General features: G+C 34.2%; 1 long non-coding RNA gene across 1 annotated transcript in view; it reads right to left on the bottom strand.

The window, feature by feature from the left end:
* LOC144280927 (uncharacterized) overlaps positions 1-23,403 on the bottom strand; it is a 764,680-nt gene that overhangs the window by 81,678 nt on the left and 659,599 nt on the right. Inside the window, exon 10 of the long non-coding RNA XR_013349369.1 lies at positions 19,400-19,454. This is a non-coding gene — a long non-coding RNA (uncharacterized LOC144280927). The remainder of the gene's footprint in view (positions 1-19,399; positions 19,455-23,403) is intronic.

Here is a 23,403-nt window from a genome sequence, read left to right as displayed (position 1 = left end):
TTGTCCCTTGCATATTTTCAGATCATAATGCTTTGAACCTTGAAATGAGTCACAAGAAGAAATTTGGAAGAAACTCAAACACATGGAGGTTAAAGACCATCCTGCTAAAAGATGAAAAGATCAACCAGAAAATTAGAGAAGAATTAAAAAGATTCATTGAAATTTACGAGAATGAAGATTCAAAATCTTTGGGATACAGCAAAAGCAGTCCTGAGAGGGAAATAAATTGCAATCCAAGCACCCTCAAAAAATTGGAAAAAACTCAAGTACACAACTAACCTTGCACCTAAAGGAACTGGAGAAAGAACAGCAAATGAAACCTACACCAAGCAGAAGAGAGTTAATAAAGAATCGAGCAGAACTCAATGAAAAAAAGACCAGAAGAACTGTAGAACAGATCAACAAAACTAGGAGTTGGTTCTTTGAAAGAATTAATAAGATAGATAAACCATTAGCCAGCTTTTTTAAAAACAAAAGAGAAAAGACTTAAATTAATAAAATCACGAATGAAAAAAGAGAGATCACAACCAATACCAAGGAAATACAAATGATTTAAAAAACATATTATGAGCAGCTATATGCCAATAAATTAGGCAATCTGGAAGGAAAACGACATTTCTGGAAAACCACAAACTACCAAAACTGGAATAGGAAGAAATAGAAAACCTGAACAGGCCAATAACCAGGGAGGAAATTGAAGCAGTCATCAAAAACCTCCCAAGACACAAAAGTCCAGGCCAGCTGGCTTCCCAGGGGAATTCTATCAAACGTTTAAAGAAGAAACAATACCTATTCTACTAAAGCTGTTCAGAAAGATAGAAAGGGATGGAATACTTCCAAACTCATTTTATGAGGCCAGCATCACCTTAATTCCAAACCAGACAAAGACCACACCAAAAAGGAGAATTATAGACCAATATCCCTGATGAACACCGATGCAAGAATTTTCAACAATACTACCCAATAGGATCCAACAGGACATTAAGAAGATTATTCATCATGACCAAGTGGGATTCATCCCTGGGATGCAAGGCTGGTTCAACACTCGTAAAGCAATCAATGTGATAGATCACATCAACAAGAGAAAAAACAAGAACCATATGATCCTCTGAATAGATGCAGAGAAAGCATTTGACAAAATACAGCATCCATTCCTAATCACAACTCCTCAGACTGTAGGGATAGAGGGAACATTCCTCAGCATCTTAAAAGCTATCTATGAAAAGCCCACAGCAAATATCATTCTCAATGGGAAAAACACTGAGAGCCTTTCTCCTAAAATCAGGAACACGACAGGGATGTCCACTCTTACCACTTGTATTCAGCATAGTACTAGAAGCCCTAGCCTCAGCAGACAACAAAAAGAAATAAAAGGCATTCAAATAGGCCAAGTCAACTCTCCCTTTTTGCAGGTGACATGATACTGTATGTAAAAAATCCAACAGACTCTACCCCAAGATTGCTAGAACTCATACAGCAATTGGGCAGTGTGGCAGGATACAAAATCAATGCCTAGAAATCAGTGGTATTTCTAGACACTAGCAATGAGACTGAAGAAAGAAATTAAGGAGTCAATCCCATTTACAATTGCACCCAAATGCATAAGATACCTAGGAATAAACCTAACCAAAGAGGTAAAGGATCTGTACCCTAAAAACTACAGAATACTTCTGAAAGAAATTGAGGAAGACACAAAGAGATGGAAAAATATTCCATGCTCATGGATTGGAAGGATTAATATTGTGAAAATCAATGGAACAGAATAGAGAACCCAGAAATGGGCCCTCAACTCTATGGCCAACTAATATTTGACAAAGCAGGAAAGACTATCCACTGGAAAAAGGACAATCTCTTTAATAAATGGTGCTGGGGTAATAGGACAGCCATGTGCAGAAGAATGAAACTAGACCATTCTCTTACACCCTACCAAAGATAAACTCAAAATGGATGAAAGATCCAAATGTCAGACAAGGATCCAGCAAAATCCTGAAGGAGAACACAGGCAACACCCTTTTTGAACTTGGCCACAGCAACTTCTTGCAAGATGCACATATGAAGGCAAGGAAACAAAAGCAAATTGAATTATTGGGACTTCATCAAGATAATAAGCTTCTGCACAGCAAAAGAGACAGTCAACAAAATTAAAAGACAACCTACAGAATGGGAGAAGATATTTGCCAATGACATATCAGATAAAGGGCTAGTATCCAAGATCTGTAAAGAACTTATTAAACTCAACAGCAAAGAAACAAACTATCCAATCATGAAATGGGCAAAAGACATGAACAGAAATCTCACAGAGGAAGACACAGATATGGCCAACAAGCACATTAGAAAATGCTCCACATCCCTTGCCATCAGGGAAATACACATCAAAACCACAATGAGATACCACCTCACACCAGGGAGAATGGTGAATATTAACAAGACAGGAAACAACAAATGTTGGAGAGGATGTGGAGAAAGGGGAACCCTCTTGCACTGTTGGTGGTAATCTGAACTGTGTACAGACACTCTGGAAAATTGTGTGGAGGTTCCCCAAAGAGTTAAAAATAAAACTGCCCTACCTGACAATTGCACTGTTGGGGATTTACCCCAAAGTTACAGATGCAGTGAAATGGCAGGACACCTACACCCCAATGTTTATAGCAGTAATGTCCACAATAACCAAATTGTGGAAGGAGCCTCAGTGTCCATCGAAAGATGAAAGGATAAAGAAGCTGTGGTCTATATATACAATGGAATATTACTCAGCCATTATAAATGACAAATACCCACCGTTTGCTTCAACATGGATGGAACTGGAGGTATTATGCTGAGTGAAGTAAGTCAATTGGAGAAGGACAAACATTATATGGTCTCATTCATTTGGGGAATATAAAAAGTAGTGAAAGGGAATAAAGGGGAAAGGACAGAAAATGAGTGGGCAATATCAATGAGGGTGACAGAACATGAGAGACTCCTAACTCTGGGAAACAAAAAGTTGTAGTGGAAAGGGAGGTGGGCGGGGGTTTAGGGTGACTGGGTGACCGGCACTGAGGGGGGCATTTGATCAGATGAGCACTGGGTATTTTGCTATATGTTGGCAAATCGAACTCCAATAAAAAAATATTTAAAAATCCAAAAAAATCCCCCTAATGTACAGAAGTTTGTTGCATTTCTATACACTAACAAACTATCAGAAACAGAAATTAAGAAAAAAACCTCATTTGCAATTGCATAAAAAATAATATGTTTTCTGGGAATAAATTTAATGAGAAGGTGAAAGACTTGTACAGTGAAAACTATGGCATTGATTAAAAAAAAAAACTTATGACACAAATAAATGGAAAGATACACCATGCTAACAAATTGAAAAAATATTGTTCAAATGCCCATACTATCCAAAGCAATATACAGACTCAATGCTACACTTGTCAAAATATCAAAGGAATTTTTCATGTGACTAGAACAAGCCATCCAAAATTTCTATGGGTCTCAAGAGCCCCAAATAGCCAAAGCTATCTTGAGAAAGAGGAAAAAACCTGTAAGTATCACAATTCCAGATTTCAAATTTCACTTCAAAGCAAAAATAGTCAATACAATATGATACTGGCACAAAAAGAGACACTTAAAACAGTATAGAGAACCCTGAAATAAACCCACACTTATATGGTCAATTAACCTATGACAAAGGAGGCAACAATATACAATGGGGAAAACATAGTCTTTTCAATAAATGGTTTTGGGAAAATTGATAGCCAATGAATGAAATTGGACCCTCTCTCACACCATATACAAAATAAACTCAAAACAGATTAAAGACCTACATGTAAGACCAGAAACCATAAAACTCCTTAAAAAAGTAGGCAGTAATCCCTTGAATAATGAGTTTAGCAATATTTTTTTAAATCTATTTCATCAGGCAAGGACAACAAAATAAAAAACAAAGGAAAACAAAATTGGGACTACATCAAACAAAAAGCTTTTGCACAGCAAAGGAAAGCATTGACAAAACAAAACAAAACAAAAAACAATCTACTGAATGGGAGAAGATAGTTCAGATGATATATCTGACAAGGAGTTAACATCCAACTACACAAAGAATTCATTAAACTGAACATTAAAACTTCCAAAAAATCTGATTAAAAAATGGACAGTAGACCTGGATAGACATTTTTCCAAAGATAGTAAGTGCTCAACAGACACATGAAAAGATGTTCAACAATGCTAATCATCAGGAAAATACATATCATAATCACAATATGGGTGGTATCATACCTATTAGAATGGCTATTATTAAAATGACAAGAAATGACAAGGGCTTGAGAAGATGTAGAGAAAAGGCAACGCTCATACACTATTGGTGGGAATGTAATTGTTGCAGCCACTGTGAAAAACAGTATGGAGTTTCCTCAAAAAATTAAAAATAGAAATACTATACAGTCTAGCAATTCCACTTGTGGGTATTTACCTGAAAAAAACAAAAGCACTAATTAAAAAGGATATATACACTCCTGTTTATGCAGCATTATTTACAATACCAAGATATGGAAGCAACCTAAAAGATTAGTGAATAAAGAAGATGTGGTACATATGTACAATGGAATATACTCAGTCATAAAAAATAATGAGATCTTGCCATTTACAACATGGATGAAACTATACAGTAATATGCTAAGTGAAATAAGTCAGAGAAAGATGAATACCATAAAATCTCATATACATGTAAGATCTCAAAAGCAAAACAAACAAAACAGACTCATAAATACAGAGAAAAAACTGGTGGTTGCCAGAGGAGACGGGCATGAGGGAATGGGTGAAATGGGTGAAAGGGATTAAGAAGTACAAACTTCCAATTATAAAATAAATAATTCATGGGGATATTAAGTCCAGCATAGGAAATATAGTAATATTATAATAACTGTATAGTGACAGATGGTAACTAGACTTGTGATCATTTTGTAATGTACATATACATGTTGAATCAATGTTATATACCTAAAACTAATAGATAATATTGTATGTCAACTATACTTCAATAAAATGACAACATAAATCCTTCTTACCATGTATGCAAGGATTTATTAAACAAGAAACAAATCACTAAACATCAGCAATTATAAAACTAACAACCTTAAAATAAAAAAATCCTATTCATCAAATTCCACCTTAAAGAAAGTAAAAGGACAAGCTATAAACTGGGAAAAGACATCTCAAATATATAAAATTGACATGACACTGATATCCAAATGTATAGAGAACTTCTAAAACTGAATAAAAAAGGGAAAAAAAACAATATATTAGAATAAGTGGGCAAAACACACACCCTGGCATTTCTTGAAAGGCAAAACGTACATTTCTAACAAGTACTTGAAAATAAACATCAGTATCATTACTACACAGGAAATGTAAATCAGAAGTGATGCAATATTTGTTCTCATTTAATTGGCTAATTTTAATGTCTAACCAAACCAAATTTGGAGAGCATGTTGTTTGCTATCAAATAGCAGCATATTTGATGAGGATGTAAATTTCTATAATCATTTTGAAAACAATATGCTTATATTTTTTAAAGTTAAATATTTATATATAAACATAACAATTCCATTCTTGCATATGTCCCTCCCAAACCCACACATATATAGAGGACACAAAAGTTCTTATCAATTCTTCCAAAAAAAAATAACCCAAGCTGAAGAAAAAAAGAAAAATGAAATGCTAATCAACAGAAAAATGAATAATTTATGGTAGATTTATAAAATGGAATATTATGCATAAATGAAAATGAATATTAGTATATTAGTACTAATGTTGAGTGAATAAAGCATGTTTTAGAAGAATATCTAAAATGATTCTTGTTTACTATATTCAAAGTAACTATACAGTATTTGTCTTTTTCTGAATGACTTATTTCACTTAGCATAATACTCTCCAGCTCCATCCATGTCACTGCAAATGGTAAGATATCATTCTTTTTATGGCTGCATAATATTCCATCACATATATGTTATACACACACACACACACCTGCACACATACACCCCACATCTTCTTTATCCATCCATTCATCAGTCAATGAACTCTTGAGCTGTTTCCATAATTCGGCTATTGTAGACAATGCTACTATAAGCATCAGAGTGCATGTATCACTTTCAATTAGTATTTTTTTATTCTTTGGTTAAATACCTCATGGAACAATTGCTGGACTGTAGGGTAGTTCTATTTTTAATTTTTTGAGGGACCTCCATACTGTTTTCCACAGTGAATGCATCAGTTTGCATTCCCAGCGACAGTGCATGAGGGTTCCCTGTTCTCCACATCCTTGTCAATACTTGTTTGGTGTGAAGTGATGTCTCATTGTCATTTTGATTTACATTTCCCTGGTGATGAGTGAGATTGAGCATCTTTTCCTTTTTTTTAATAATTTTTTTATTATATTTATTTATTTGAGAGAGAGAGATAGTGAGAGAGAGCTCAAGCAAAGGAGACAGGGAGAAGCAGACCTCAGCCGAAAGCAGATGCTTAATCGATCGAGCCAGCCAGGTGCCCCGAGCATCATTTCCTTTGTCTTTGACCACCTGTATGTCCTCTTTGGAAAAATACCTCTTCATGTCTTTTGCCTATTTTTAAATAAATTGGATTATTCATTTTTTCGGTGTTGAGTTTTATAAGTTCTCATGTGTGGAATGTAAGAAACAAAAGAAACAAGCAAAGAGGAAAAAAGAGACAGAGCAAGAGGCAAACAAATAAAGAGACTCTTAACTATAGAGAAAAAACTAGTGGTTACCAAAGGGAAGGTGGGTGGGGAATTGAGTAAAATAGGTGATGACAATAAGGAGTGCTCTTGTGATGAGCACTAAGTGTTGTACAGAAGTGATGAATCACTATATTGTACACTTGAAACTAATATTATACTGTATATTAACTAACTGGAATTTAAATAAAAACTAAAAAAAAGTAACCAACATATAGTTTGATAATAAAGATATATGATAAAACTATTAAAAAAGAGCAAGAGTATTAAAATGGAATCTAGGGGGAAGAGAAGGATTTAGGATCAGAGAGAAGCACATAGTTGTTATTTTTTTAGTTCCAGAGTTCAGTAACGTGGTCACAGCGTTCATTGTATCATTAGAATAAATAAAGCAAAAGATCTATGCACTCAGTAATTATGGTATTATGTCCTGAATCAGAGATTATAATTAAACAATTATTTGTGTCCAAGAGTTGATAGAAGGAAGAGGAAGAAAAGGAGGGAGGATAAATAAAGAAGACTTTCAAAGCTGTCAAAATGGAAATGAAGAGAGGGAAATAAACATAAGTGACATTTTATAAGCTAAATCTATATGAATTGATGAAAGACTAAATATGTGGTGTGAAGTAGAGATCAAAATTAAAGATATTTTCTAGTGTTCTTAAGAGTGTGAGATGGATAATACAGATGTGTAAAGGATAAAGACTTTTAGATATAATTTTGCTCTTCTTGATTTATAAAGTTTTGCACTCTGTAGTGATAATAAAGGACAATTTGGAATTCAAGCCTAGAATTTATAGGGAGAAAAAAGCTGGTGATTTAGATTCGGAAATTTTCTACATACTAATTAATAGGTAAGATGACCTAAAGAGAGAATGAATTAATTTTACTCATAAGAATTACATTTCTAACAATCAGAGCTGTCAGATACTGCCACAAATTGCCTTGAAAGGTACTGAGCTTTCAGTTAGTTGATGTATTAATAGTCATCTAACATGTGTATTTTAGGAAACCCCTTGATTGAGTCAGATATTCATCACTAGATGAATCTTAGGGCTAATACTTTCATGGCTCATGATTTTTGCTGTTTGCATTTATTGCTCCATGTCCTGCCACATTATGTAAACACATGTACACATTTTATTATTTTACATAAAGAAGCATATGCAAACAAACTTTTATTTTAGAATAGTTTTAATTTACTAAAAAGTTACAGAGATAGTAGAGTTCTCATATACTCTACATTGAGCTTGTGTTTGTATGTTACATCTGTCACAACTATTAACTGATATTAATATATAATACACATAATTACTGATTATATATTGATAAATAATTATATTATTATTTACATACCTTTTTAGATTTCTTAGGGTTTATTTTAAGATTTATTTATTTTAGGGAGAAAGCAAGCATGAGTGAGTGGTGGGGGAGAGGCAGAGGGAGAGAGAGAGAGAAGCTCAAACAAACTGTGCTGAGTGTGTTGCCCCACACATGGTTCAATCCCACCACCCTGAGATCATGACCTGAGCTGAAAACAAGAGTCAGATGCTTAGCTGACTGCACCACCCAGGCATCCCTAGATCCCTTAGTTTTTACTTAATGTTTTTTTTTTTTTTTCTGTTGTAGGGTACCATCAGGATACCATTTCATCATCATATTTTCTTAGTCTCTTCTTGGTTGTCATTGTTTCTTAGATTTTCCTTATTTTTGATGACTTTGACATTTTTTAGTACTATTCAGGCATTTTATATAATATTCTATAATATGGAGTTGTTTGATTTTTTTTTAATGGTTAGGAAAGGGGTATGGATTTTGGGGAGGAAGTCCCAAAGTAAAATACAATTCATATCACATAGTATTAAGTGTACATTCAATCAAAATTACTTATCATTATTGATGTTAACCTTGATCATCTGGTTAAGATAATGTCTATCTGGTTTCTCCACTGTAATATTATAGAAGTCTATTCTTAATGCACCAAAAACTACATAGCCAGTCTAGATTCACAGACAATTGTATTGTCAGTGAGAACTGAAATGCTCTCATCTACGTTGGGGTGACCTATTAATTGGTAGCTGAATTATACTGAATCCATTTTACCTGACTTTCATAATCATATGAAAAATTCTCAGGGGGAAATGTAGGCAATATTGATCATTAAGTCTGAAAATTACAGCTGTTCTTTAAAACAATCTTATGATTTAATCGTGAAATTTGACTGCCTGCACTTTCCCATTTTAAGATATATATATATATATATATATATATATATATATATATATATATGTATTTATACCAGTGAAAGGTAAAAGACAGTAATTTAAGTTTTTAGGAAAACCTCTTAGAAAATTACGGCAGCCAAAGAAAAAGTTGGTTATAGTAAATATAATTAACTCATGAAAACATCAGAAATATTAAGTAATCAGATGAAATAGGAAAGCTTAACACTGCTTCTCTCAAAGCACTCTCCTTAGAGAATGCTTAATTACTATTTTGTGTTAGATTATTCTTTTCTAGAGGGGAAAAGGAACTTAGTAAACCTCACACCATGTAAATTTTCAAAATTTTGCTTGTTTTATATTCACAAATTTCCTGGTTTAAGTGCTTAATACTTAAATAAGGCAAAGGAGAATACTGGCATTGAGCAAAGAGAACACATAAAAGAAAAAATAGGTACAATACTACCTCAGAGAACATCTTGGAAAAACACCACACTATATTTTGGTGTCTATAAAAACACCTAAGAAATACTTTTTATCTTTTCTATATTGAATCCTGGATTTAAGAAGCTCCAAAACCTCTTCTCCTTGTTAAGGGAGGACAATACAGAAATTATGGTTTATGTATATACTTAGTGTTTAGGGGATGAAAGAGATAGAATAAAAATAAGGAAAAAATCTACCAGTTGTCCCCTAATATTATTATTTTAGCATATATGAGAGTTTTCAGATTTATCCTGTCCCTCCCTTCCTTTTCTCACATTATAGGCTGGTGTTAATATGTGGGAAATGTAAAAATATATGTATTTTACATATATATATGTAATCTTTGAATTCATGCCAAGTGAGTATATACTTATACCTGTGCTTATACTGCTGCCTAGGTTCTGATCTAAATGTTAGAATAGGAATCCACCTAGAAGGTTGACCACTGGGTCCTTGGTTTCTCCCTCTTGTTTCATAAGTGACAGTTCCATAAAGCAGGTTTACTGTATCATCTTCAGTGCAGAGAAGACACTCTCACCTCAGTTGGCTTGAGCAAGACAGTTGAGTAAGTCAGTTCAGCATTAGAGAATAATTTATAATAATGTAAAGCATTGCTATATTAGTGCTATGTGAAAGGCCACCAAGAAGCAACAGACTGGCTTAAAAAATTAGGAAGGTCAGTGAACTGTCTATAATTAAAGTAAAGCAACCTTCAAATATTCTATTCTGGGCATGACTTTTTAAAATACCCATACTTTCTGCTTAAGCCATCAAAAATTTGGCTGAATTTAGTTAGTGGCCATTTTGCCAGAATTTCCTCCCACATACCATGCTTCTTCTCAGAAATAGTAATTTTGTGGTATTTATATAAGGTTCTTCTCTAGCATAAATCACCCTATTCTGAATATGGTAAAACTATTTGAAGTGAAAGTTAGTTAATTTTCTTTTATCAGGAAAGGACTTAACTCTCTTCCCAATTACCTTTTCCCTGCAAAATCACCCACTGTGTTAAATGCCCCCTGTTTCATGAATTATTGCATAAAATCAAAGAGACCTGGGACCAAAAGCTGTTCTATGACAACAAATTTCTTTAAAGTTAAATATAATTTCCCCCATTCTTTCCAGGGGTGTTACAAAATATCACCAAATTTAAATTTATCAAACATTTAAGTGATTACTTTTTTGCCAGGCACTAGGGAGCTACAAAGTAAAAACAAATAAAGAAACAAGAGAGACAAAGAGTGAGAGAGATCCTACTCTTGAGACCTCAATGTTTAGCCTATACTAAAGCTACCCACTGGAATTTTGGAATTAGATTAGGTGTCATCTAAATCTACGCTTTTAAAGAAATATTTATTGAGTTCCTAGTAAAGTTCTACCTGCTGAGAGTGCATCAATATCCTCTGTCTTATGAATTCTGGTTGGTAAGATAGACAAGAGAGATAAGAAATAGTAGTATGAAGAAAAATAATAAATCAGGAAAAGGATATACAATTTAAGTTGGGAGTTTGCAATTTTATAGGGTGCCCAAGGAGTGTTGTATGAGAAGGTTGCATCTAAGTAATACCCTGAAGAAGATGAAGGAGTAACTCAGGTGGATACCTCGGAATAAAGCATTCTAGGAGAAGTGGAAAGGCTCTAAGATGGGAGCATGATCATCATGTTTAAAAGACAGAAAGGAAGTAACCTGGTGGGAGTGGAATGGGCAAGGCATAACAGTAATAGATGAAGTCAGAGAGGAAATAGGAGCTTTGCACCATTAGAATATGATTTGTTGAGGCACCTGAGTGGCACAGTTGGTTAAGTGCCCGACTCATGGTTTCTGCTCACGTTGTGATCTCAGGGTCGTGAGACTGAGCCTTACATTGGCTCCATGCTCAGCAGAGTCTGCTTGGGACTCTTTCTCCCTTTCCTTCTGCCCCCTGCCCCCCCCCACACTCTAATTAATAAATAAATCTTAAAAAATATAATTTGTCAAATTTTTAGTTTGAAGTCCTCTCTCAGATGGATACATCATATAACAGATGGCATTTTCCCCTTTCAGATAAGTGGATTGAGATGTGATACTTGGCTTAGGATGAGAAAAGGAACTATTTTCACAGAGTAACTTCTCATTGCAATACAGCAGTCATTATCATTAACTTGACAAATGTTCTTATTTAGACTTAGTGGAATCATTGTTTACAAATTATTTTTTATGATTCTGATGCTCAAGAGAATTGTCAAACCAGTGGGGAGAACTGGCTAGCTCTCTTGTTTTCTCGGACTATGGAAAAAAAAAAACAAAAAACCAACATAATAACATTCAGTGTGTGTGTGGGGGGGTGCGCTCTAAATAAGACATTAGAACTCACAGGAATTAAAGTGAAAATGCACAGATTCTCTCCTTCTGCCCCTTGTATCCAACTTTACAAATGTCTTGCCCATAAAAAACCTTTGGTGATTCCAGGGCAACCTGGGTTGCTCAGTCAGTTGAGCGTCTGACTCTTGATTTTGATTCAGGTCATAATGTCAGGGTTGTTGAATTGAGCCCCATGTCCCTTCTGCACTTAGTATGGAGTCTGCTTCAATTCTTTTTCCCTTTCCTTGTGCCTCTCCCCACTTGTACTCTCTCTCTCTCTCCCAAATGAATAAATAAAATCTTAAGAAAAAAAAAGAAAGCCCTTAGTGATTCTAATGTGAGTATGTATCTGTATCTGTGCTTATTATTGTTGCCTAGGTTTTGAAGTAGATGTTAGAATAGGAATCCACCTGGAAGGTTGGTTTCTCCCTGTTTCACAAGTGACAGTGCAATAAAGCAGGTTTATTGTATCATCTTCAATGCAGAGAAGACACCCTCATATAGAAAACAAATATACCATGACTTATGACTTTCCACAATTACCTGCAACACATCTCCTGAATGTTGATGTCGATGTCAATCCTATGTTTACATCTCTACCTGGCTACAGACAAACTCAGAAGCAAAAGAGTTTAGTCTATGAAATTCCTTATCTCTTCACACACACACACACGCACACACACACAAATACATGAGAAGAAACCTATTAATTTTGAAAGAGATGGGCAAAATTTTGAAAGAGATGGGCAAAATTATTCTTGAGACCTTTGCTTCAAACTAAATCATAAAAAAAAAGATCCTTAATGGTACAAACTTCCAATTATAAGATTATCAAGTTCTGGGCATGGTGATTACAGCTAATAATATTGTATTAAATACTTGAAAGTTGCCAAGAGAATAGATCTTACATGTTCACACCACAAAACAGAAATGGTAATTATGTGACATGATGGAGGGATTGGCTAAGGATGATAATCGTTTTGTAATATTTAAGTATATCAAATCAACACATTGTATATTTTAAACTTACACAATGTTATAGGTCAATCATATCTCAAAGCTGGGGAAAAGAAGGGATCCTTACTTCCTTTCATGGTTCATAAATATTTTCTATCATTTAACTTTTCTTACCAGTCAAGGGTATAGTATCTGAACTTTGAAGAGCATTTTAAGGACCAAGGCCATTACTTCCTTTTAACTAAATGTTGACCTCTTTTTAAATAAAAACTTATATTTCTGATTCTGTGTTTTTCCTTCTCAAACAGGAGGCTTATATTAGTTACTATTTTTGCATTTTATGCAGCATCCCACATCATATGTGGTTCATCTAACAGGCTATTTTCCTCTTCTTTCCTAATTCTTTTTTTTTTTTTTTTTTTTTTTTAACTCCAGCTCTAGTATTTGGGCACTCCTTAAGTCTGATCCTTGGCTTTATATCTATCATTTACATATACCCTTTGTGATTTTTATCCACTATTGACAAATATTAAATGTACAAATATGATTTAACCATAAAATTTTAATATGCTATTTCTCACATAAAAAAAGCATATTCCCAATACCTCATATGTGCCAAATACTGATAATAAGATTAAAAATGTCTGGTATTTCCCAAAGTTATTTCAAATCATTTGATTGTCTTTCCTTCTAAACTAGGTTTTCCTCTTGGTTCCAAATTTCTGTCAAAGGCAGGATCATTTTCCTAGAAATGTCTCAGAAGAAATATGATATTATTTTGAAATTATCTTTTACAAACTTCATTTTAAATCAGTCACTGTGTTTTCTTTACTGGTACTTAATAATAACTTCTTAATCACCATATCGTCTCCCTAACTCGTATTTGGTTTCTCAGCTCTTATCACTTATGTAAACCAATCTCCAGCATTTAATTCCCTCTGTTAGAAATATCTTGAGGTGCCTGGGTGGCTCAGGTCATGATCTCTGGATCCTAGGATCAAGCCTCATGTAGGGAAATCCCTGCTCAGCAGGGAGTCTACTTCTCCTTCTGCTCCTCCCCCTGCTTGTGTGCTCTCTCTTGTGCAAATGTGCTCAAATGTGCTCCCACTCTCTCAAATACATAAATAAAATCTTAAAAAAAAATAAAAGAAATATCTTGTGTTTTCTGTCACTGTCAGGGAACAAAATGGATTGTGGTGGAGCAGAATAATCAGGTAATCTTCCCTATTGTTTTCCCAATTGATCTTTTTCTGTAGTTCAGTCTTTAAAAAAAGTTCACCTATAAACATCTTATTTTTACAAAATGAAAGTGCATTTTCATTTTCTCATTATAAACCTAATGCACACTTGCAAAAATTTCCAAATAGTATGTAAAATAGAAAGTGAAAATAAAGAGAACTTTGAATTAAAAATCAAACACCCTGTGGAAGAGACAACAACTCAACAACAGTGGCCAGATACCTAATGGCTCAGTCTGACAGAGACACACAGAAATCATGATGGACAGCTCCTGGAAAGGATGGAGGACTACAAGGAATAAAAGTAGGAACTGGCAACAGATAAAGGAAGACTTCAAAGGAGGCTTCTAATTTCAAAATTGTCTTCAGAGTGTTTGTCCTTTGGGCTACTGAAAAAAATATTCCCTGTTCATATGCTGGACCTCTTCTCTCCACTTCTCTCTTTGTCCTTTACTCAGAAAAAGAAGTGCCATCACAGAGCACACATCAAAGTTCTGTGATGGACCTGTACAATATGATTGAGTTATTGTGATTACCACAAAGGAAATAGACTTAAAACATCAATATCTCTAAATACCTCTTACTGTGAGAAAACGTATTCCTACTCAGTATGTGGAAAATGTGAGCCTTTTAAATATTTTCTCAAAGAATATCTTTAATTTACTATAGAGAATGAACAACAACAAAAAAGGTTTTGTCACTATCAGGAAAAATAAAAGCTATTTCATCTATTAGAAAACAGAAATGTTTGCCAGGCACTGTAACATGAAGAATTTAATTGAATTATAATTCTACCCACATACCTTTTTAATGAATTATGTGGTAGTTGAGCTGTAGTAATATAGATGGTCACCATTTCCATTAAACACACAGCAGACAAACATCGTTAATTTTCTTTTTGAAATAATCCTTAATTTGAGACGATCTTACTTACCAATCTTTATTTCTTAGTGTAATTTGTATATTGAAATGACTGAAAATTTGAAAATTTAAAAACTAAACCTTTACTAATGGTACTTTTTTTCTTTCTTTGGCAACAAAGAACCTTATTTCCATCAGACATTCTTTTCTAACAAGATAGACATACATACCATGACTCAGATTATAAAAGCTAATGATTTTAACCAAAGTTTTAAGTATTTAATTCAGCCCTCTACTTTGTGGAGACTTGAAGCCATGGAAGGAACTGAGATGGACATGTGATGGGTACAGTGCTTTAGAATGAGATTTGTATACAGAATCTCAACATCTGGGTAGGTTCCAAAATCCAATCTGTTCTTGGTCTGTTAATTTACAAAAGTCATTTAACAGTGTTTAGCCTCACTACCCCCTGCTCTTAAATGATTGTGATGAAACAGCCTGACTGACCTAGTAGAAAGTGTCATTTGAATGAACAAGGGTTAGACTCTAATAGCTAAGAGCAAAAGTGTAGGCCAGGCCAAGGAAAAGGAATAAAGAGCATTATAAGTGTCAAAGGGCTCTATGCCAACATGAGGTATTATGAGGAGGCAGCCATGCTTTGGCTACATTTACCAAAGATAGTTGAGTTGAGATACCAGAGAAAAGGGATATAGCTACACAGACCTTCAAAATGCTACTGCCTTTTAAGTTTCTTGCTTTCTCATTGACCAAAATAAGAATATATACCTTCTAGAGAAATATGTTACTTGTTTTCTGAAAGCTATGAAACTATAAACAGCGGAGAAGTTTATTGCTAGCCTGACACAGAGATGAGGTGGGAGAGAAGGAGCTTGTTCTCTCAATTACAAATAACACAAGGCCCTTTGTGATCTGTCCCTTTTTTCCCCCTTCTAGTCTCTGTCACATCCCTCATTTCTTTTTCCCATCCAGGCATACTGCCCTTCACTTCCTCAAACACTCCAGAAGCATTTGCTTCTGGGCCTCATATATGGTCTCCACTCTGTAATGCTCTCTCCATTTTCTTATTTTCCCTGCTAATATGACTCAAAATTTGCATCACAGGTTGAGTGTTGCTTCCTTTAGGAAGCCATACACTGGATGCTGAGTTATATGATTCTGCTGTGTGCTACTGAACACTTTCTGCTTTTTTATAGACTCTAAAATATTTATTATAATCACTGGATTAATGTCTTCCTCCAATAGCATTTAGCTTCTTTGAAGGCAAAATTTATGCCTGTTAAGCCAGAGGTGCCGCACTATTTCCAGCCAGAGCAGTTTTTGGTACACAAGAGATATATGACATATAATTATTGAATGTATGATTGAATGGAAAAGTAAATGACTGACTGCCCCTACATTTCTGTTTATGTGATCTTCATAATTCAGTATTACTATTCAAAGAGACTGTAGACACCCACCCCTTGGTTCACATAGCTAGGTTTTATGATTATCTCTCTGCTTACTGCCATGTGAAGTGGGTCATGAAGTCATACTTTAGCTAAAACCTAGTTCTGTATGAGAAATTGAGGGGGGAAAAGTAGCTATAGTTAAACCACTAGACAATGTCATACACTAAGTAGGGTGAAGAAACAGATGGGTATAAGGAATAAGTAAGTATATATTTCCATATGTCACAAGTTAGGAGAGAACAGAGACAGTTTAGGAGAATGTTTGGAAGCTGGCAGACTCAATATATTATCACAGGATATCAACAGAGGGCATCATATTTTCAAATAAGAGTTCTTTTTGCTTGTTTTGGTTGGTGGTTCAAAGCAAAACAATTTATCTGCTGGAACCAGAAACTCCTGCCCCTTGTGTCCTCTACAATCAGAGCCTGTTGCAAGGATTCTTGTGCAAGTATCTTAGGGAGTGCACTCAGGTAAAACCTGTGAGAGATATGGGTTACAACGAACCTGGGCAAAGATGAGGACTCAGCTGAAATTCACAGTTATTCTGACCCCAGATGAGCTCTGGAGCATGAATAGTAATGCAATGTCCTATGTGGACAAGGAGCTGAACTTTTGTACTCCAGTATCAGTCAATCATGAGCTACAGACTACCGTTTGTGGTGATAGTGTCATTTTCCAGGCCAAGTGGCAATTCTCAGGAGAGGACAGGTGACTCTGAGCTGTTAGCAACCCATACTCAACACTGGCTGGGACATGGGTCAGGACACAAGCCAGCGAAGGAGAATCAAGCAAGGCACCAAGTGTATCTACACTTTTCAACCTCCAAAACAGAACTGTTTCAGGGCTAGGCCAACTATTACAGAAAATGATTTAAAACTTCTCATATCAGTATTACACCTGAATAGCGTCTATTCCTTTGACAGCGCCATTTCTTACATTTGAAACTCCTGAAACTAGAGTCAAACTAATATAATGTTGCTTGAAAAAAATGTGCACTTTTTGCTATCTCTAGATTCCCACTAAAATTAAGTTATATAAATGTCAACTCTGTAGAATTTTTCATGAATGACTCCAAGAAGAATATGAGGGAAAAGGCTCAAGCCACAGCAAATAAGATTGAGTTTAGACATTTGGAAGACAAAGTGTATTATTAAACTCTAGAACTTACTCTGATAAGAATTGTTGTGAAGTTACAAACTTTTATTTAAGTTTTTTGAAAATAAGAAATATTTATACTTTAAATATTACAAGCCTAATTACCTTTTTTTTTTCTTTAAGATTCCATTTATTTATTCACGAGGGATACAGAGAGAGAGAGAGAGGGAGAGAGAGGCAGAGACCCAGGCAGAGGGAGAACCAGGCTCCACGCAGGAAGCCCAATGCTGGACTTGATCCTGAGACCCCAGGATCATGCCCTGGGCAGAAGGCAGGCTCTAAACCGCTAAGCTACCCAGGGACCGCCCCCCCCCCAATTACCTTTTAATTCCATTCTTCATTTATGTCTCTATAGATGAGAATGTTAAGGAATTAAATTTAAGCCTCACAGAAGGCTCCATGTGTGTTTAACCCTCTCCAAAAAAAGGATAACATAGTAGAACAAGCACTGAATTGCATACCAGGTTATGGCTCTCTATTAAATTAATTGGCCTTTTGACAGAAACCCTAAACTCAGTTTTTTTCTAATATAAGGTGATGAGGATGAACAATACAATCTTTTTGGTTTGTTCAATAGTCTATGATTTTATTTATTTGGTAAAAATAAAATATTTGTGAAATGCATGCACTGGAGTTGGTTGCTTCTAATAGTAGAGACTTAATTTTTTTCCAGGTCATTAATGTCTTATTTTATCAATATTTAGTTAACTCATCTTTTCCTCACTCATTTGAAATGCTATGATAACTATATAATATTTATAATTTTATCAATTTATGGCTCTTCTATTATTTATCAGTTAATTCATTCACTTACTAAAGAACCATTTTTCAAGCACCTACTATGCAACAGTCACTGCACTAAGTACTGAATTATCTGTCAGTTATTGCAGTAGTATTAATGTGTTTCAATTATTGTATAGCACATTTAAATGGAAAGCATTCCCCTTCATTATATTTCATTTTCTGGCTCGTGCCATCTATTTATTATTCCAATTCAAGAATAATTCTTTCAGTTTTCAAAATTCTATTTGAAATTTTATTTGGATTTTAAGTAGTATTCTTAATTTCCTCAAAGATTCAAACAAATTATTCATTCTCATCCTTCAAAGTAGAGACTGTTTGAGGGCATTTTGGGATATTTTTTCACTTTTTGCTTACATTAGGAAGGGCATATTACATCTGGAGTTCTTTTGTCAATATTTTCAAAATTGCATGGTGTCTAGCTATAAACATTAGTTACGGTTTTAACAATTTCTGAGTTATTGTTTAAAATAAGCCTCATTCTTCGTGACTGGTTCATTTGTTTTCATTTCAAGATGACTGAGGTGTAGGTAAATATATATTTACTTGACCATCTTTCCTGGGAGTTCATTTGCATTCTGAGAAAGGTACCTATAAGGCAGGCTCTGATAGTTTATAAAAAATACATTTTTTCTTCCTGGGCTCTAGACAACCTTTCCTAGCTTCTCCTGCAAGTAACTAATGGAGTCAGGCCAGTGGAATGTGAACAGAAGTGATGTATGTAATTTTTAGGCTACAGCATTTAAGGAGTATTACCCACTTTCCACTCTCTTTTCCATTCTGTTGTCCTCAGGATGTAAGTTGTGACAATGCCCTAGGTGAACTGTACTATGAGAGGAACACTGAATCACCACAATAAGATCCATTTACTATTTTTTCATGATAAGAAAATAAACTTCTGTAGGGTGTGAGTTTTTATCTAGCAGGCTAATTTTCTTTTTAAATCACTGATCAGCCTGCCTTAATAATACCACTTCCTAATTTTCTTACTTTATTTAACTCATGGTACTGTTCTATTACAAATACAATTTATTTAAAAATATATAGATAAATTGGCATTCAAAATTCCATGAACAGTGTTCTTTCCACATTGAGAATCAGAAATATAATATACTATCTTAGGTTGGGTTTACCTGGAATCAGATTCTGAGATATGAAGTTGTATTCAAGTTTATCAGGAGGTAACACCTGTAAGAAAGTGAGAAAGGCAGAATTGAGCATAGAGAGAAGCAGATCCACAACAACTGAAGCCATAGTCTAGGTCCTGATGGAGGTGGGATGGTCCTTTGGCATTATTCCAAATTGAGGTATGGGAGCTAGATCTTTGTATTTCTACATGAGGTGGTAGCCATACTCCCTGGAAAGGCTTATAAACTTGGGGAAAATAGTTTTGTTTGACCTAGGATATGTCCTAGCGAGGCAAAAAGCTAAGATCTGTCAGTATCTGCTATTCTTAGCTCTTATTGTGTTGACAATTGAAAACAGGATGTGGGGGGAGAGAGAAATCCAGGATGTAATAGATCCCATAGTATCCTGTACATGTAGGCATATAAATAATAATTTATTGCACTATTCTTTTTAAGAATCCAAATCTGGTAATTTAATAAAAAGTAATGAAGGGGTGCTTGGCTGGATCAGTTGATAGAACATGTGACTCTTGATCTCAGAATCATGACTTTGAGTCCCATGTTGGGCATTAGAATTACTCAGAGGAAAAAAAAAAGTAATGAATTAGTACATGAGTAAATAAAACTTTCATGCTAGAGGGAATTTGATTACATAAATGTTCTCCAACATATGGTGTATGAACTGCAGGAAATGAGCAATATCCATGGGTCATTCAGATAGAAAACATGAATGTGTGTGCATAAAATACTGTTATATAGATGTCACATAAATAATTGATAAAGACTATTAAAACAGTTCATACAAAACAGGAAAGTAGTACATACATATCATTTATAAATATTTGGCTTACTATAATACCTCACATTTCATAAAGACTCTAAGATGAAACCACTCATAACATTACCATTTTATGTAACATTACTTAAGAAAAATATGCTGTTGGAAAAAATCCTAAGACACATGCTTTTTAAAGAGCCCGGAATAATACATAAATTGGTCACAATAGATGCTTGTCACTTTGGAATTTCTTTAACCTACTCTAATGTATTCATATCTTTTCAGCTGTCATGAGTTGCATTACTTGGTATTTGATAAGAATTTTAAAAGATAACAGTAACACAACTTCATTTGCTTGGGGATATCTTGTTTCCTTAGGATGTGTAATATATTTTGTTGCTTTGCAAGAAAATAAGGAATTGAAGTTATTCTTCCAAAGATAACTTAATGCTTCACTTTACTGGACTTGTGCTGTGCCACCCTGCTTTTGTGCCCTGCTGATTGCACAATGTCTTTTTCTTTCAATGTCCAATTACAGGATAATAATTTTTGAAAACTTTTAGATGACAATTAAACTCAACATGCACAGAATCATCAAGGCACATAACTTGAATCATTAAACTATGAGTAGCTGTCTCATTGTAGTTGTGGAATGCATTCTGTTTTAGAAATATTAAAAAGTAAAAAAAAAGTGCATTTTAGAATATGGCTGTATATTAATTTTTATTAACTAATAAATATACATAATAAAATTCTTTAAAGAACTGTGCCTTATATTGACAGGGGACTATTTTATGAAAATGTTTAACAAATGATTTCAAATTTCTCCAGATCATTTGAAGGATTTTTAAAATAAGAACCCAAATATGATAGACTTAACTAATGTGGATCTCTGAAGTTACTAAAGCCATTTTCCAGAAAGTTCCATGTATCTTCAAGAGTTTGAATAATTTTGACATACCAGTTCAATATTGCTTGGTTTTCATAAGCTACTCTATCCATTTTTTAATAAAACTTATAGGCAAAAACATATCCATTGTCTCTTCTCCTACTTGTTTTGCTTTTTTATTTGTTCTGTTCCTCATACATTCTTGATATCATGTGTAAATAAAAAATTATATTGCCAATTTAAAATTATCACTATTATATAAAACTTAGAACCTGGTAGCCAAATCTCATTTGTGTCCATTGGCAGACATAATTCTCCTCTACTTAAGTTATTTTTTTTTCTTTTGTAACTGGCTTAATTTAAAAAAAAACTCAAAAATTAAAGAAAAAATGTATAAATGAGAAAAAATTCTTAGGTTTCAAAATCTGTAAACTATGAAACAAAAAATTAGCTTTTTTGGTTAAAAAATAGTGGCCTGAAAAACAAATTTCCTATTGTGCTTATTGTTAAATATGTTAAATAAAAGTATAAATAACTATAACAGAAATTCCTTTGAGAAGACCTGAACTCAAAATTCACTCAAAGAAATTATTTTACCTAAGTATCAAGTGGGGAAAGTTTTTTCCTCAGAATGTTTAAATTGGTTCCAGAGCATGTTGGGAACCCTCTTTTCCATCATACTTTTGTCCTGACAATGAAATAAACAACATTGCTTTTCAGCTTGACTGGCACCTTCAAGGACTGGGCACAGAAATCGTAATTAAAAACAATTTTAAAAACCTGATCTCACAGTTTACTCATGGGAAGAAGCACATCTTGTTCCAATTCCATTCCTAAAAAAGCCTCCCACACTATCACTCAGAAATTTTCAAAGGTCATGATTAAAGTAAGCTCCTACCTTGTTTTGTATTTGGTTCTATACATCAGAGTCACCAAGCATATTCCTAATTTATATCACCAGCATCATTTCACAGGGACAGGCTCATATCAACCTCTGAACTCCAGAGCAGATTTTGGACTCTCTGAAAAAATTCTGCCAATATTAAACAGTTATAAATACAGACTCTTAACTTGAGTGCATGGTTTGGCAATCTAATCTTCCAGCTGCATGGCTATTAATCTCATCCAAACATATGTCACTTGTTGTTCTGATGCTATCAATAATAATATAATGATTTCAAACATGGTGTGGAGTAGAAGCATACCAAGAGTTAGTCAGCAACCTCAAAAGAAATAGACTAAGTGGAAGTAGATTGATTGTTTTTAAAAAAAAGAAGAAAAAAAGCATACCAAACAGAAAAGGGAAAAGCAGCAGGATAAACATGTATTACCACAATTCTAAGAATCAGTAAACAGAGGCAAATGCTGCACATATAAAAACGTATGGACTTAAGTGTACAAAATGTTCATGTTTTAATTTTTTTACAGCTTTACTGAGAAATGATAAATGAAATTGTAATAATATATAAACCATGATGATTTGATATGCATATACATTGTGAAAAGACACGGAGCATTGAGTTAATGAACACAGCTATCATCTCATTTTTATTTTTATTTTTTAATGAACATATTTAAGTTCTATTCTCTTAGCAAGTTTCAATTTTACATTATCAACTATACACACCATGCTATATATTAGATTCTCAGGCTTTATTCATTTGATAATGGAAAGTTTGTACCTTTTAACCAGCCTCCCTCTTTCCCTTAACCCCAGTCCCTGGCAACGAAGATTCCAGCTGTAAGTGAAGTATTTGTCTTTCTCTATCTGGCTTATTTTGTTTAGCATGATGCCCTCCAGGTACATTCATGTTGTTACAAATGATAGAACTTCTTTAATTTTTAAGGCTGAATAATATTCAATCGTGTATAGATATACCATATTATATTTGTCCAGTTATCTATCGGCAGACATTTAGGTTGGTTCCAGATCTTGGCTGTTGAGAATAATGCTGTTGTGAACATGGGAGTACAGATACCATTTTGAGATAGTAATTTTGTTTCCTTTGAATATATACCTAAAGGGAAATTAGTGATGCATATAGTCTTTTTATTTTAATTTCTTGAAGAACCTCTATAATGACTTCGCCAGTTTACATTCCCAACAATGGCGTACAAAGGTTCCCTTTTCTCCATATCCTCAAAAGCATTATCTCTTATCTTTTTGATAACAGACATCCTAAAGGTATGAGGTGATAACACACTGTTCCTTTAATTTGCATTTCCCTAATACTAGTGATGTTGAGCATCTTGTCATGTACCTGTTGGCCATTTGTATGTCTTCTGTAATTGTGTGAGTTCCTCCCATATTTTGGATATTAACCCCTTGTCATATATGTGGTT

Source organism: Canis aureus, chromosome 12, assembly GCF_053574225.1.
Source record: "Canis aureus isolate CA01 chromosome 12, VMU_Caureus_v.1.0, whole genome shotgun sequence".
Lineage (NCBI taxonomy): Eukaryota > Metazoa > Chordata > Mammalia > Carnivora > Canidae > Canis > Canis aureus.
This window is presented reverse-complemented; position numbering and strand designations above follow the sequence as displayed.